The sequence below is a fragment of the Meles meles genome, chromosome 10 (assembly GCF_922984935.1).
Source record: "Meles meles chromosome 10, mMelMel3.1 paternal haplotype, whole genome shotgun sequence".
NCBI classification, from domain to species: domain Eukaryota; kingdom Metazoa; phylum Chordata; class Mammalia; order Carnivora; family Mustelidae; genus Meles; species Meles meles.
Window position 1 is genome coordinate 52,546,750 of NC_060075.1, and position 14,040 is coordinate 52,560,789.

Consider the following 14,040-nt stretch of genomic DNA (forward strand, 5'->3'; position numbering starts at 1 on the left):
TAACTGAGAGTAGCCCTAATTCCTTTAATTTCCATCACATCTCTGTTAGGCTGAGAGTTTGACTGAAAGGGAGGAACTGTTAAAAGAAACAAACTCCAAAATGGAATCAGTTGTGTTAAGCACCAAGACTTAATACCTAACCTCATTGCAGTTTCAGCCTCTCCCATGAGGATAATTTTAAACCAATCAGTCTAGAATTTCCTTATCCACACTAGTGAGGTCATCTAGATAAGACTCCTTGCCCTTTCTTCCAAGAGAAGGTGGCCTTGCCTAAAACAATCCTTTCTTTTCTTTTGCTAATAACTTATTTGCCCTGCCCCATTTCACCTATAAAAGCTTTCTATTTTGTACAGCTCCTTGGAACACTCCAATATTTTTTTGACAGTATGTTGCCTGATTCATGAATCAGTGAATAAATAAAGCAGATTAAATCTTTAAATTTACTTAGTTGAATTTTTGCTTTTAACCAATGGGAAGTAGCTTTAAACATAATTTGGTATAAAAACAAAGATATATCATAATGTCCAATGCAAAGTGTTCATTAATTTTAAAGATTAAATGAAGAACAAAGAGTATGATCTTGTTGTAAGCAGGTTCAGGTTCTGACTCCAGCCCCCATTTTCTCCAGCTAGACTGGTGACCACTCTCCTTTGTCTTGGTGTTTTTTGCAACGGAAAAGTTTAAGACACATTGAATCCCTGTAGATTCTCCGAAATATAGAATGAGAGCTGAAACCAAAAGGGATATTTGTGTGTACTTTAAATGTACAGAAAATTCATCTAATCAGGACATAGCATCTCTCTATTCTGAGTTTGTCCTTTCTTTCTGCTGTACCACAGTACCACCCTACCCCTGCAAAAAAGAAACTGATGCACGCATTCCCACTATTCCCAAGATTCTGAGTCCACAAAACTTTACTTGCACTGATGATAATGTGCATTACACATGGACATATCCATCCATCCCTCCCATCTAACAATCAGGGAGTTGGGCACCTGAGGATACAAAGGTAAGTGTGATGTTGTTCCTAACCTAGACAAATTCACAGGCATGTGAGGAATCTAGATATCAATTTTTAAATGGCTTTATAATATGATAAATTGATTCATAAAGCTACAAAGTGCTGCAGAGGCGGGGAAAAGGATTCCTTGCTCCGCACGGGAAGAACTGGCAGGGGAGATTTCCCAAATGAAGGAGACTTCAGGGCTCCACACTTAGGATCTTCGCAGCAGCAAAGTGAGCCTCCATCTGAGTGGAATCCAGATATGATCTGAGAACTCCTCTGCCCAGCTGGCTTCTTCCTCTGATATCTCCCTCACTCCAGCCCTCTGTGCTTCCAACGCCTGCAGTTCATTCAACAGTTCCAGAACACTTTCTTACTTTTTAAATTATGTTAACATTAAACCATTTGTTAAGCATTTGTCCTATGATTTTTACTATAACATTTTTTACTGTAACATTTAATACTCCCCAAAACCACATTTTATCATTCCTACTTTACTCATGAGAAGATTGAGGCTCAAAGGGGTTATGTTTCAAACACAGATCAATCTACATTATCCACTGCACTTACTATCTCCCTTGGTTATAAAGTTGCCTTTGCTTGCAGGTATTTGACATGCATATTTTTATGAATGAAATAGTAATATCTAGACTAGCTAGCAAAAAGATTCAGGATGGACATGGTCATTATTTGAGGATGGAAATATGCATTGTAAAAAATTGTTCTTTCCACTTTTACATGTTACAAAAAAACTTTTCTTCTTAATCTGAAGAAGATAATAGAGAAACTCAAATCAGAAGATGGGGAGGGAGGGAGAGACACATAGTAAGAGAAAGAATAAGGAGCAGCCAGAAACATGGAGATATGGAGTGAGGTAGCTTAGAGATAAAGGTCATACAGTCCAATCTCAATGTCCTTTGAAATTTTAAAGGCCCAAAAATACTGATCTAAAATCAGGAGGCATCAGACTACAAACAGAGCCTGGGAAATGTCAGAGAAGAAAAGATCTCAAGTCTGCAGTGCAAATGGCTCAACTAAGCAGCCCCTGGTGAACAGAGCTCTGGTGTTCACAATTCAGTCGTGCTCAAGAGAAAGGCCTGCAAGGTGTCCATCTCCATAATCAGATGTGGACAAAGAACGTCCACCTACATCCACGCTCTCCGCTCCTCTGAGTTTGAATGCAAAGCTGCTGCTGGCAACACGACACTCCCCAACCACTACCAGGCCCAGGGTGAGACCAGCACTGCTTGCAGAGCTAGGATCTGTGTCCAGGCCAAAGTGGTGTGCCAGAAGTCAACACACCAGGCAAGAAATGTAAGAACACCCTCCCCTTGTCAAATCTCTGCCTTCTGTCCTGTGTCCTGAGGATGAAAAGGGGCAGCACTTCCACTGCCGCTGTGTCAAGGAGCATTTCCCAGGGTGGATTTGCCAAGAGGCTGAGGCAGAGCTTCGTGACAGAGTCCTCCTCCTACGAACTCAGGGGGCTGCAAGAAGGTATCTTAAGCTAAAGACTCAATCAACAGGGAAGCTAAATTGGACATTTTCCACCCCTCTTTGATTCCCACTCTATTTCTCTAAGGTCCTTTTCAAAATCCATGTGGTTTTACCAAATACTCACTTAGACCTATTAGAAGTTAAAGAAGAAAAAAATCAGTAACCCAAGCAGACCTCATCAATTCCTTTTTTCCTGTGCTTGCAACATCAAAGCCTATTGGATTCAGTCATAGTTGCCATTTTCCAGGAGCTGGTTATCACAGAGGGAAAGGATTTTATTTAAGGTGGGGGAAAAAAGGCAGCAAGACCAATTTATGTTTCTTAGAAGCAGTGAATACCAGGGGCTGGATGCAGATAAGATTATCTGAACTAACAGTGTAGCAGGGATAGCCTATCTCCCAGTCCATTTCTAATATTCTGTCTACTGATAAAGAGCTGCCAATTAAAGAAAACCTCAACCTAGTGTCTGTCAAAAGGGAGAATCGCGAGTCAGACTGAGAAATTCAGATAAGAGGTGTCAGCAACATTCCAGGAAGCAAGTTGAGAGAAAGTTATACATGCATACATGCACACATACATGCACGCATGTGTGCACAGACAGGAAATACACATAAGACATCAGGGGTGTAGTATTGCTGGTAAAAACAGATGCAGTGCCCTGAGGTATAATTAATCACTATTCCTGTAACCTCAGCAAAATAAAAGTGTTCTCCACCCAAACCCTGAAGAGCCTATCAAAATGGGCTAGAAAAAAAAAAAATTCCAATTTTTCTCATTCAGGTGTTATGATGTGGATGGAGAAGAAAGTCATGCCACAGATGCAGAGCTCTCCTGACACTGAAAGGAGGTCCTCTACAGGTTGTAGCTTCTCATCTCCCCACTGATGGCAGTTACAAAGGAACGTTCTCCTATTTCTAGGAATGCTTCTGACATAGAAAGTGAAATACATCCTTCTCAACAGTCAAGGCCCTGAGAAAATGAGCCTGGGCTGTCAGATCTGCCCGTGAACTAGAGTGAATAGAAATCTTTTGTGTGCTGTCTCTCTGCCCAAGTCCTGCATGTGGCCTGCATTTCTCACTCCTTACTTACACTCTAAGTGACTCTCCCTGTACTAATGACTGCTTCTCAGGGGACATGCGGTTGTATTCTTGTCTCTTTTCTTGTATGCTTTTTTTTTTTAAAGATTTTTTTATTTATTTATTTATTTTACAGACAGAGATCTCAAGTAGGCAGAAAGGCAGGCAGAGAGAAAGGAGGAAGCAGGCTCCCCGCTGAGCAGAGAGCCCGATGCGGGGCTCAATCCCAGGACCCTGGGATCATGACCTGAGCCGAAGGCAGAGGCTTTAACCCACTGAGCTACCCAGGCACCCTGTTTTCCTGTATGCTTTTATCTCTCTCACTTTCCTACCTCTCACAGAGAATGCACCACAGGTAGGGGACAGCACAAAAAAACCTCACCATAACCCACCATTTTCCCCAAGAACCAGTCATCCCAAAACACAGGTAGGACCATCTTTGCCCACAACATAATGGGAGTTGTGCATGTAATATGATTTTAAGGTTGTAGCTGTGTTGACTTGGACTAGCCTATCATGAAGCCTAAATTCTACCGTAATGAGTAATTTCTAGAATACAACACAGTCAAATGTGCCCTTATAAAAGTCCACAAATAGAGAACACATAAGCATTATTAATGGACAGAAATTGATTTTCTGGTTGTTTATGAGGGAATGTGGCAGAGGAAAGAATAAGGAAATTCTTAGAACTTCTAATCCAGCCCCATAAACCCTTTGTCCGGCCAGGCCCCTTCCAACAGGTCTGCCATGGTGTTCAGAGCTCCATGAGATTAAACTGAAAGTATCTTCATATACATCACTTACCTCAAAACTTTTATCTTTAAATATAATACTAAACTCTATTCAGCTTTGCAATACCAATTATTTGTTACTGGCCCTTAGTTCCCAGCCATTTCCCATCTAAAACCAGTGGTGCCTCCCTGAAAAGTTTCATTCTCCTTCCAATCATTCCCTAACAAATATTTGCTCTCCTTCTCTCTTCCCCTCTTTCTCCTACCACCCATCCCCCAACTTCCTCTCCTTTACTTGATAAAACTCAGATGAGTCACATTGACAAACATACCATGTAAGCTTCATCCCAAATGGATTTCCAGTGAGTTAGGGAAATTTGAAGATAAAACATTTCTTGAGTTTCCACTGACCTGATTAAAGCCCAGATTTTAAGAGTGTGGAAACATGGCGGATAGTAAGATTACAGGGATTTACTGACTGCATAAGGATTGCATCAAACCCCACTGGTAAGGAGATGTAGTAGGAGGCAGAGCTTTGGAGGCTGCTGGACTTGGGAGTCTCAAACAACTGGATTTAAATCCTGGTTCTACCATTTAATAGATATGCAAATTTGGACAAATTATTCAATCATTCTAAGTCTCATTTTTCACATCTCTAAAATGGAAATAACAATATCTCTTCTTCAGTGTTGTATTAAGTGAGAAATGTATTAAATTTAATTAATTAATTAATTTAATTTAATGTAAAAATGAAATAAAGGTAAATGGAAAAGTTTTGTTTGTGTTTTTTTAATTTATTCTCTATTCTTTCTGGTCAAAGTATCAGTGGTTTCTTTTGATTTTCAGAGTGAAGAATTTTCAGTTCCATTTTTTGGTCCTTGGACTTCAGTTGAAAATGTAGCTTACTATATGGCGATTGGCTATGACACAGTGTAATCAGATAAAATCAATGTCAAGGGGCACCTGTGTGGCACAGTCAGTTAGGTGTCCAACTCTTGATTCCACTCAGGTCATAATCTCAGGGTCATGAAATCAAGCCCCACTGTGGACTCCACAATCAGCAGGGAGTCTGCTCGAGATTCTCCCTCCCTCTCTCTCTGCCCTTCCCCACCCCACTCTTTCTTTCTCTAAAATAAGTAAATAAATAAAATCAATGTCAAATAAAGAACTTGGAATCAGTTGAAAATTCATACTCAGATTCTTTCTATATCTTTACTTCCAGACAAGGCTACTTGAGTGATTAAAACCAAATAAATATCACCTCATCTCTGAAGCCATTTAAAAATAATGCCCTCTGTCCTCACTAGACAATATGGATAAAATGGTGAGCAAAACAGATGTGAGCCCTGCCCTGCAGGAGTAATTGTATATTTACAGACATGCCTCTTTCATTAGACTCTAGAGTCACAGCCAAGCATTCTTCACTCCAATCTTGGTGTACAAGTATTCAAAAGAAATTGCTGAAGGAATGAATGGTTGAATTCAACCCTTCATAAAACATAGAAGTTATATTTTTTTAAAAGGAAAGGTCAGGATAGTTTTATTTATTTATTTATTTATTTATTTTTACTTTTAAAAATTACAGTGTTTATGGAACACCTGGGTGGCTCAGTCTGTTAAGTGTCTGCTTTTAGCTCAAGTCATGATTTTGGGGTCCTGGGCTCAAGCCCCACCTCAGGCTCTCTGCTCAGTGAGGAGTCTGCTTATCCCTCTTCCTCCTTGCACACGCTCTCTCACTTGCTTGCTCTCACTCTCAAATAAATAAATAAAATTTTTTTTTAATTACAGTGTTTATTCCTAATACACCTCTAGTTGATTGGCTTCTGCCTTAGCCTGTTCAGGCTGCCATAACAAAATACCATGAACTGAGTGACTTAAACAATAGGGATTTGTTTCTCACAGTTCTGGAGGATCTTAGTCCAAGATCAAGATGCCCCTCAATTCAGTTTACCAGTAAGGGATCTCATCCTGGTTTTCAAATGGCTACCTCTAGTTCTGTCCTCACCAGACAGAAAAGAAAGAAAAATAATTCTTTCTTTTTCTTCTCATAAGGACACTAATCCCACCCTGGAGTGGCTCATTTTCATGACTTCATCTAAACCTAATTACATCTCAAAGGCCCCACCTCCAAATACCATCACACTGGGGGTTAGGCTTTCAGTGTATGAACTGGGGGTAGGAGGACACAAATATTCCATCCATAATAGCAACAGTCTTTTATAATTTACCCAATAGAGGGCAAACAAAAAGTTTTCAGGAGATACATTCTAAATGATTAGATTGTTTTAAGTAAGAGAAAGAAAGGAAGAGGGGATGGGAGGAAAAGAAAAAAGAAAAGAGGAGGGGAGAGGGAGGGGAGAGGAGGGTAAGAGAGGGGAGGGGAGGCAAGAGAAAGAAAAGGGAAGGGAAGGAAAAGAAAAGAAAAAAAAAGGAAAGAAGAGAAAAGGAAAGGATAGGGTTGATTCCTAGGGGCAAAACATATTTCATGGAAAAATCCATCAAGAGTAGTGAATCTGGGAGAGGGTGGTTGGGTTATGGACATTGGAGAGGGTGTGTGCTATGGTGAGTCCTGTGAAGTGTGTAAACCTGGAGATTCATAGACCTGTACCCCTGGGCCTAATAATACATTATATGTTAATAAAAAATTTTAAATTTAAAAAAAGAAAAAGAGTAGTGGATCCTAACCCCAGCTCTATAACAAATTATGATGGGCTTTGATCAGGTCACTTTACCTCCTTGCTCCTAACAGGGAAGGAGCTAGACTGAGTGATCCTCAGGTCCCTCTCCTGTTCTGTTATGCTGAGATTCTCATAGAATTAGCCACCTTAAACATTATTTTTTAATTTAAGGGTCCCTATTGTGGCCTCTCCTTACCAAACTCTGACACAGATTGAACAGAAACACACAAATGAAAACAGTACCTGTTTTCATTCAAGACAGCATCATCCACCTGGGAAGCAATTGTCCTCCATTTCCCCTCCCCTACATGTGATGCCAGGTCTGTGATTAAAGCACCCAGAGTCCTACTTGAGGCAATCTGCACTCACCTTAGTTAGTGAAAAGACAAAAAAAAAAGGAAAAGAAACCAAATTGAGGCTCTTTCAGAGGGTACTCTGAACTTGAAAAAATATCTAGTTCCACTAACATAAAAAAATGCTCCTTAAGAGTTAGTAAATGCTTACATTCAAGCCTAGTATATTTATAAACAACAAACCACTAAAACCATATAACTCCTCAGTTTTTAAAAAGACTGGGGCTGATAAGCTGCTCGTATTTACATGCACTATATTTTCTATCTTGAATTCTGCAAATGTATGACTACAGTAAAAAAAAAAAAAAAAAAAAAAAAAGATGTACCCACAGACTTCTCAAAGAACAGAAAGCCCCAGTTGAAGACCTTCTGTATAGAATGTTCATGTTGCTAGCTCAGGTTTCCTCTCTGTGCTTCTCCCAGATAACCTTAATCTTATTTGGGAATTTTAATAGAGGTAGATTGGTAATAAAAATTAAAAGGACTTCTCTCTTCCCCCTGCTGTTTTCTATTAGCAGTGCATTGCACTGTATTATGTTCTAATGTTTACTTAAAACATCTCATAAATATTAGAGAACTAGGTTAGCAAGAATGGTGACCACAAAATAATGAACAGCTGAAGATTAAACATTTGAAGAGACAAAGTTCACATAAGCCATACTCATGTGCATATAGGCAGCCCAGCTCCCAGTTCAAAGTAGGGTATTCTGTGAAATCACATGGGGAAAAAAGCAGATTTACTCTTTTGCACTGAATCCTACAGTTATTCCCTTCTTGCTGGTAGATAGAGGCCCTGTAGTTACAAGGGGAAACCATGAAATCAATGACAGAAAAAGAAATTACAAATCAGCAGGCTAAATATATACCAATATGCAAAAACACCCTTTCCTGGCACCCATCTGAAAAGCACCAAAAGTCTCCACATACACTGTCTTAAACAATTCTCACAACCTTGTGAAATGTAGTATTATCTTCACTTTACAGGTAAAAGAATTGTATTTGCAGATACGGACTTTACAGACGTAATTAAGAATAAATGAGGCCATGAAGGTGGAGCCCTGATCCAAAAGGGTTAGTATTCTCATAAGAAGAGAAATAAGAGGGGTGATTCAGTTGGTTAAGCATCCAACTCTTGGTTTTGGCTCAGGTCTTGATCTAAGGGTGGTAAAATGGAGTCCTTCATTGGCTCTATGCTCAGGCGAAGTCTGCTTAGGATTCTCCCTCTCCCTTTGCCCCTCCCCTGCTCACTTGCATGCTCTCATTCTCTCTCTCCTCTCTTTTTCTCTCTCTCTAATAAATAAATAAATTAAAAAAGAAGAAGAAGAAGAAGAGGAAGAGGAAGAAGAGATACCAGAGAGTTCTCCCAACGAAGGGTGCACAAAAATGATGTCAGATGAACACACAGTGACAACACAGCCAACACAGCCATCTGCAAGCCAGAAAGTAGACACTAACATGAAACCCCATCAGCAGGAATCTTGATCATGGAGTGTTGGCCTCTAAAACTGTGAGAAAATAAATTTCTGTTTGAGCCACCCAGTCTACGATATTTTGTGACAGTGGCCTAAGCAGACTAAGACACCCTACAGATCCTAGGAACCCCCTCACCCTTTTCTAATTCTCCTACCATTCCTTATCTCATCTGTTGCATTTGTTCATATCCCACTGCCAATGTGATCTTTCCAACAGACAACGCTAACTCTCCCTTTCCCTGAAACACTTCCGCTGGCTTTTGAACTGTCCATTAAAAATCCACTCTCATAGTTTTCAACATCATGAGGGGAAATCAGAACAGACATTAAGCAGAAAGATAAACTCCAAACTCCTGAGCTTATGAGTCTCATCACAAAGCTCCAATCTGCTTTTCCATTCTTACCCCTGACTATGTATACCATACCACTCCCCAAAACATACCCTAGCCAAACAAAATATATTTTATATCATATTCTCTACCCCCCATAAAGGCAGTTTTTCCTCATTTCATACTCTCCTCATCCTTCTGGATAATTCCTATTCACCCTCTCAAGATCCATTTTACTTCCTCCTTGAAACTTTGGATTATTTGGTCTTTTAGCTAATGAGTTGTATGAGTTCTTTATACATTTTGTATATTAACCCCTTATCAGATAATGATTTGCAAAGATTTTCTCCTGTTCTGAAGGGTACATTTTCATCTTACTATTTCTTTTGCTGTGGAGCTTTTCAGAGTGATGTAGTTCCACTTGCTTGTTTTTGCTTTTGTTGCTTGCCCTTCAGGTGTCATATCCAAAAAAACCATTGCCAATACACATGTCAAGGAGTTTGTCCCATGTTTTCTTTTGGAGTGTTATGTTTTCAGGCCTTGCAGTTAAGTCTTTAATCTATTTTGACTTGATTTTTGTGAGAACTGTAAAACAGAGTCTGTAAAAAAGAGTCTGGTTTCATTCTCTTACATGTGAATATCTGAATTTCCCAGTACCATTTATTAAAGAGATTTTCTTTTTCCATTGAATACTCTTGGCTTCCTTGTCAAATATTAGTTGACCAAATATTAGTTTACATATGGGCTCTTGATTTTATTTCATTGGTCTATGTGTCTGTTTTTGTACTGGTACCATACTGTTTTGATTACTACAGCTTTATGATATAGTTTGAAATCAGGAAGTACAATGCCCCTGGCTTAGTTTCTTTCCACCCCAACCCCCCTCAAGCTTGCTTGGCTGTATGGGGTCTTCTGTGGTTCCATATAGATTTTAGGATTGATTTTCTACTTTTGTAAAAAATACCACTTGAAATCTTGACAGGAATGGCACTTAATTTATAGGTAGCTTGGGGTAGTATGGACATTTTAACAATATTCTTTCAATTCATGAACACAGAATACCTTTCCATTTATTTGTGTCTTCTTCAATTTCTTTCATCAATATTTTATAGTTTTCAGTGTAAAGGTCTTTCATCTCCTTGGTGAAATTTATTCCTAAGTATTTTTTGATGATATGTTATTTTAAATGTGATCATTTTCTTTTTCAGATAATTCACTATTATTGTATAGGAACAAAACTGACTTCTGTATGTTACTTGTGTATCCTGCAACTTTACTGAATTCATTGATTAGAACTAACAGTTTTTGATAAAGCGTTTAAGATTTTCTATACATATCACATCATCTGCAAATAAAAACGATATACTCTTACTTTCCAGTTCTGATGCCTTTTGTTCCTTTTTCTTACCTGATGGCTGTGGTTAGGAGTTCCAATACTATATTGAATAGGAGTGATGAGGATGGATATCCTTGTCTTATTCCTGTTGTTAGAGGAAAAGTTTTTAGCCTTTCACCACTGAGTATGATGTTAGCTGGGGGCTTCTCATTTCTGGTCTTTATTATGTTGAGGTATGTTCCTTCTATACCTAATTTTATCATGAACAGATTATTGAATTTTGTCAAATGCTTGTCCTGTGTCTGATCACATTGTTTTTTCTTTTACTCTATTAATGTGATGTATCACCTTTATTAATTTGCATATGTTGAAGTTACTTTTCATTCCAGGGATAAATCACACTTAATCCTAGTGAATGATCTTTTTAATGTGCTACTGAACTCAATTTGTTTGTTTTGTTTTGAGACTCTTTGCACCAGGATATCGACCTATGGTTTTCTTTTCTTGTAGTGTCTTTGTCTGGCTTTTTTTATATCAGTGTAATGCTGATCTCATAAGAGGAGATTTGGGGATGGGGGAGACCTGCATGGCTCAGTCAGTTAAGTGTCTGCCTTCAGCTCAGGTCATGATCCCAGGGTCCTAGGATCAGGCTATCTGTTCTGTGGGGAGCCTGCTTCTCCCTCTCTCTGCATCTCCTTCTGCTTTCTCTCTCTCTCTCATGCACACACTCTGTCAAATAAATAAATACAAATTTAAAAAAAAAGATTTGGGAGTGTTCCCTCCTCTTTGATTTTTTTGGAAGAATTTGGGAAGGACTGGTTATTGATTCTCCTAAATGTTTGGTAAAATTCACCTGTGGAGCCATCTGGTCCCAGGTTTTTCTCTTCTCCCCCCCCCCTTTTTTTAGGATTTTATTTTTTAAATAATCTCTCCACCCAATGTGGGGCTCAAACTTACAACCCCAAGACCAAGAGTCAAATGCTGTACTAACTGAGCCAACCAGGTGCCCCTGGTCCCAGGCTTTTCTTTGCTGTGTTGCTTTTTGTTTGTTTGTTGTTTTTGTTTTTTTTTACTGAATCAAGCTCCTTACCAGCAATTGATCTCTTCAGATTTTCCATTCTTTCTGATTCAGTCTTAGTAGACTGTGTATTTCTAAAAATGTTTCCATTTCTACTAGGTTATTCAGTTTCTTGGATATAGTTGCTCATAGTAGTATCTTATAATCCTTTGTATTTCTGTGGTATCAGATGTAATATCATAAATATTCTTATAGTGATACTCTACACTAAACATATTTAAATATATTAAAATAGTATATTTAAAATAGTAATTTTTAAAATAGTATATATTTTACTTTTCCTTACAGAAATGGTAGTATCTATGAATGCTCTTCTGCATCTTGATTTTAACTTAATCTGAAGCCATTCAATATCAGCACATAAACAGTATTCTCATTTTATCAGATTCTCATAGTTTTCCATTGCATGGATATATAATAATTATTTACCCACTCCTTTTGTGTTGTACAATTGGATTGTCTTCAGGCTTTTTCCATTATAAACAAAGTTGCAGTGAATAGCTTTGTGTTAAGTCATTTTATACATGCAACATTTACCTAATTTATTCCATTGCATAGGTGTAACATCTGTAGAATTTGCTCATGGGCCTTCAGAATTAATCCTATTAAAGAATTCTTCCCACGTGCCCACTTTCTTGCCATTCCATTATTTTTCTTCTTTGCTTTCATTTCCATCCTAATCACATGCTTGTTTAAACTACCACTGTCAAAATTCTTTCTGTTTTGCGCTTGAGAAACATGAAACTAATAATATTCATGTACAATCTCTTTTTTTTTTAAGATTTTTTTTATTTATTTATTTGACAGAGAGAGATCACAATAGACAGAGAGGCAGGCAGAGAGAGAGAGAGAGAGAGAGAGGGAAGCAGGCTCCCTGCCGAGCAGAGAGCCCGATGCGGGACTCGATCCCAGGACCCCGAGATCATGACCTGAGCCGAAGGCAGCGGCTTAACCCACTGAGCCACCCAGGCGCCCCTTCATGTACAATCTCAAAACTAGATGCAAACACAGCAAACATGCTGAAGACTGATAAGTCGTGCAGTGACTGCACAACCACTGTTGCCATCATATCTCTGTTGAAGAAGAACAGAGATGATATGTTTTGGCTCTGGAGTATAGCTTTGTTCTTGATCTGTAACTTGGGTAAAACTACAGGTAAAGGAGTTTCTACAGAAATAACAAAAAACATGTATTCTTCATGATAAACCTGTAAATCCCTGGAGACTGTGTTTTAGCCCTTTGTTTGGCTTAGAAGCAATACTAATGAATAAAGTCCTCTGGGTTCTCTCCCCAGAAGATTAAGAGCAGTACATTACAAAGTTAGAACTAGACACTAATAACAGCCTGAAATGATGCTTTACAGTGAATGTGAGGCATCTAAATGATAAAAACATAAAATAACAATCGAAGACCATTTAATGTAGAAGAAATACCCTATATAAGTAAACTGTTCTTGAGGGCACCATAACATAAATAGTCAACGAACCAATCACTAGAATACTAAATTATGGTTATTCTGTTCTTTTTAAGAAAAAGGAAAAAAGGGAAGAAAATGTGTTTGTTTACATATAAAAAGATTAAAGAATACCTGGAGAAAGACTTTTGTATTACATTATCTCACTTAATCATCAATCACCTTGGATAGACATTATCATTCTCATGTTACAGATGAGATTCTAAGAACTTAAGTAATTTGCCCAGGGTTACCCAATCACTCAAATTCAGGTCTTAACAGATTCCAAAGTCCTTATTTTTAATATTATATCACACACTGCCTCTCTTGCCATGCTCACTGCTACATTGAGGATTAAAGGGCTATGAGCCAACCCAAGAACTTAATCCCTGTTCATAACATGATTTCTATGCCATGAAAGGGAGAACTGTGTCAAGCAAACTACACATAAATTTTAAAAACCCAACATATTCTTTCCTTGGGTTCTTCCTATAATTCATTTATTACCCCCTTAAAGTCCTACTTAGCACAATGCAGATTAGAGAAAACACTTCCTAAATTTTTGTTGAGTTTTTAACCAGTTTCCCATGTCTTAATATTGTCCATTTAGACGTCTATTTTAGGTACAACCTTATAATTTTTTGATATTTGGTTAAAACATTTTTATGAAATTAAGATATCTTTGTCGATTAAGTATAATATACAGTGGATGAAAGGATTTCCTTCCACAGCTCTGAGCAGAAAATTCTCTCAAATAATGCCAGACACACAGTAGGTACTTAAGAAATTGCCAGTGAATGAACGCATTAATTAATGAATGTAGAGTGTGGTTTACAAAAGGTAGCTCAACTTTGGCAAACTGGTTTGCCTACAGAATCAGAATCTGGAAGCAGACCAAGTCACTGAAAATCAATTCATTAAACGAGCAATTTGCCAATGTTACAGCAAAACTGAAACAAATTGGTAAATTGATTACCTAGCAAATTAATCACCTGGCAAATTGATGTCAGCAAACTACTTAATAGGCAAATTGGTCA

At 38.2% G+C, this 14,040-nt stretch overlaps 1 pseudogene; it reads left to right on the forward strand.

Annotated features, from left to right (window-relative positions):
- The window catches only part of LOC123951515, a 67,413-nt pseudogene that overhangs the window by 23,085 nt on the left and 30,288 nt on the right, over positions 1-14,040 (forward strand).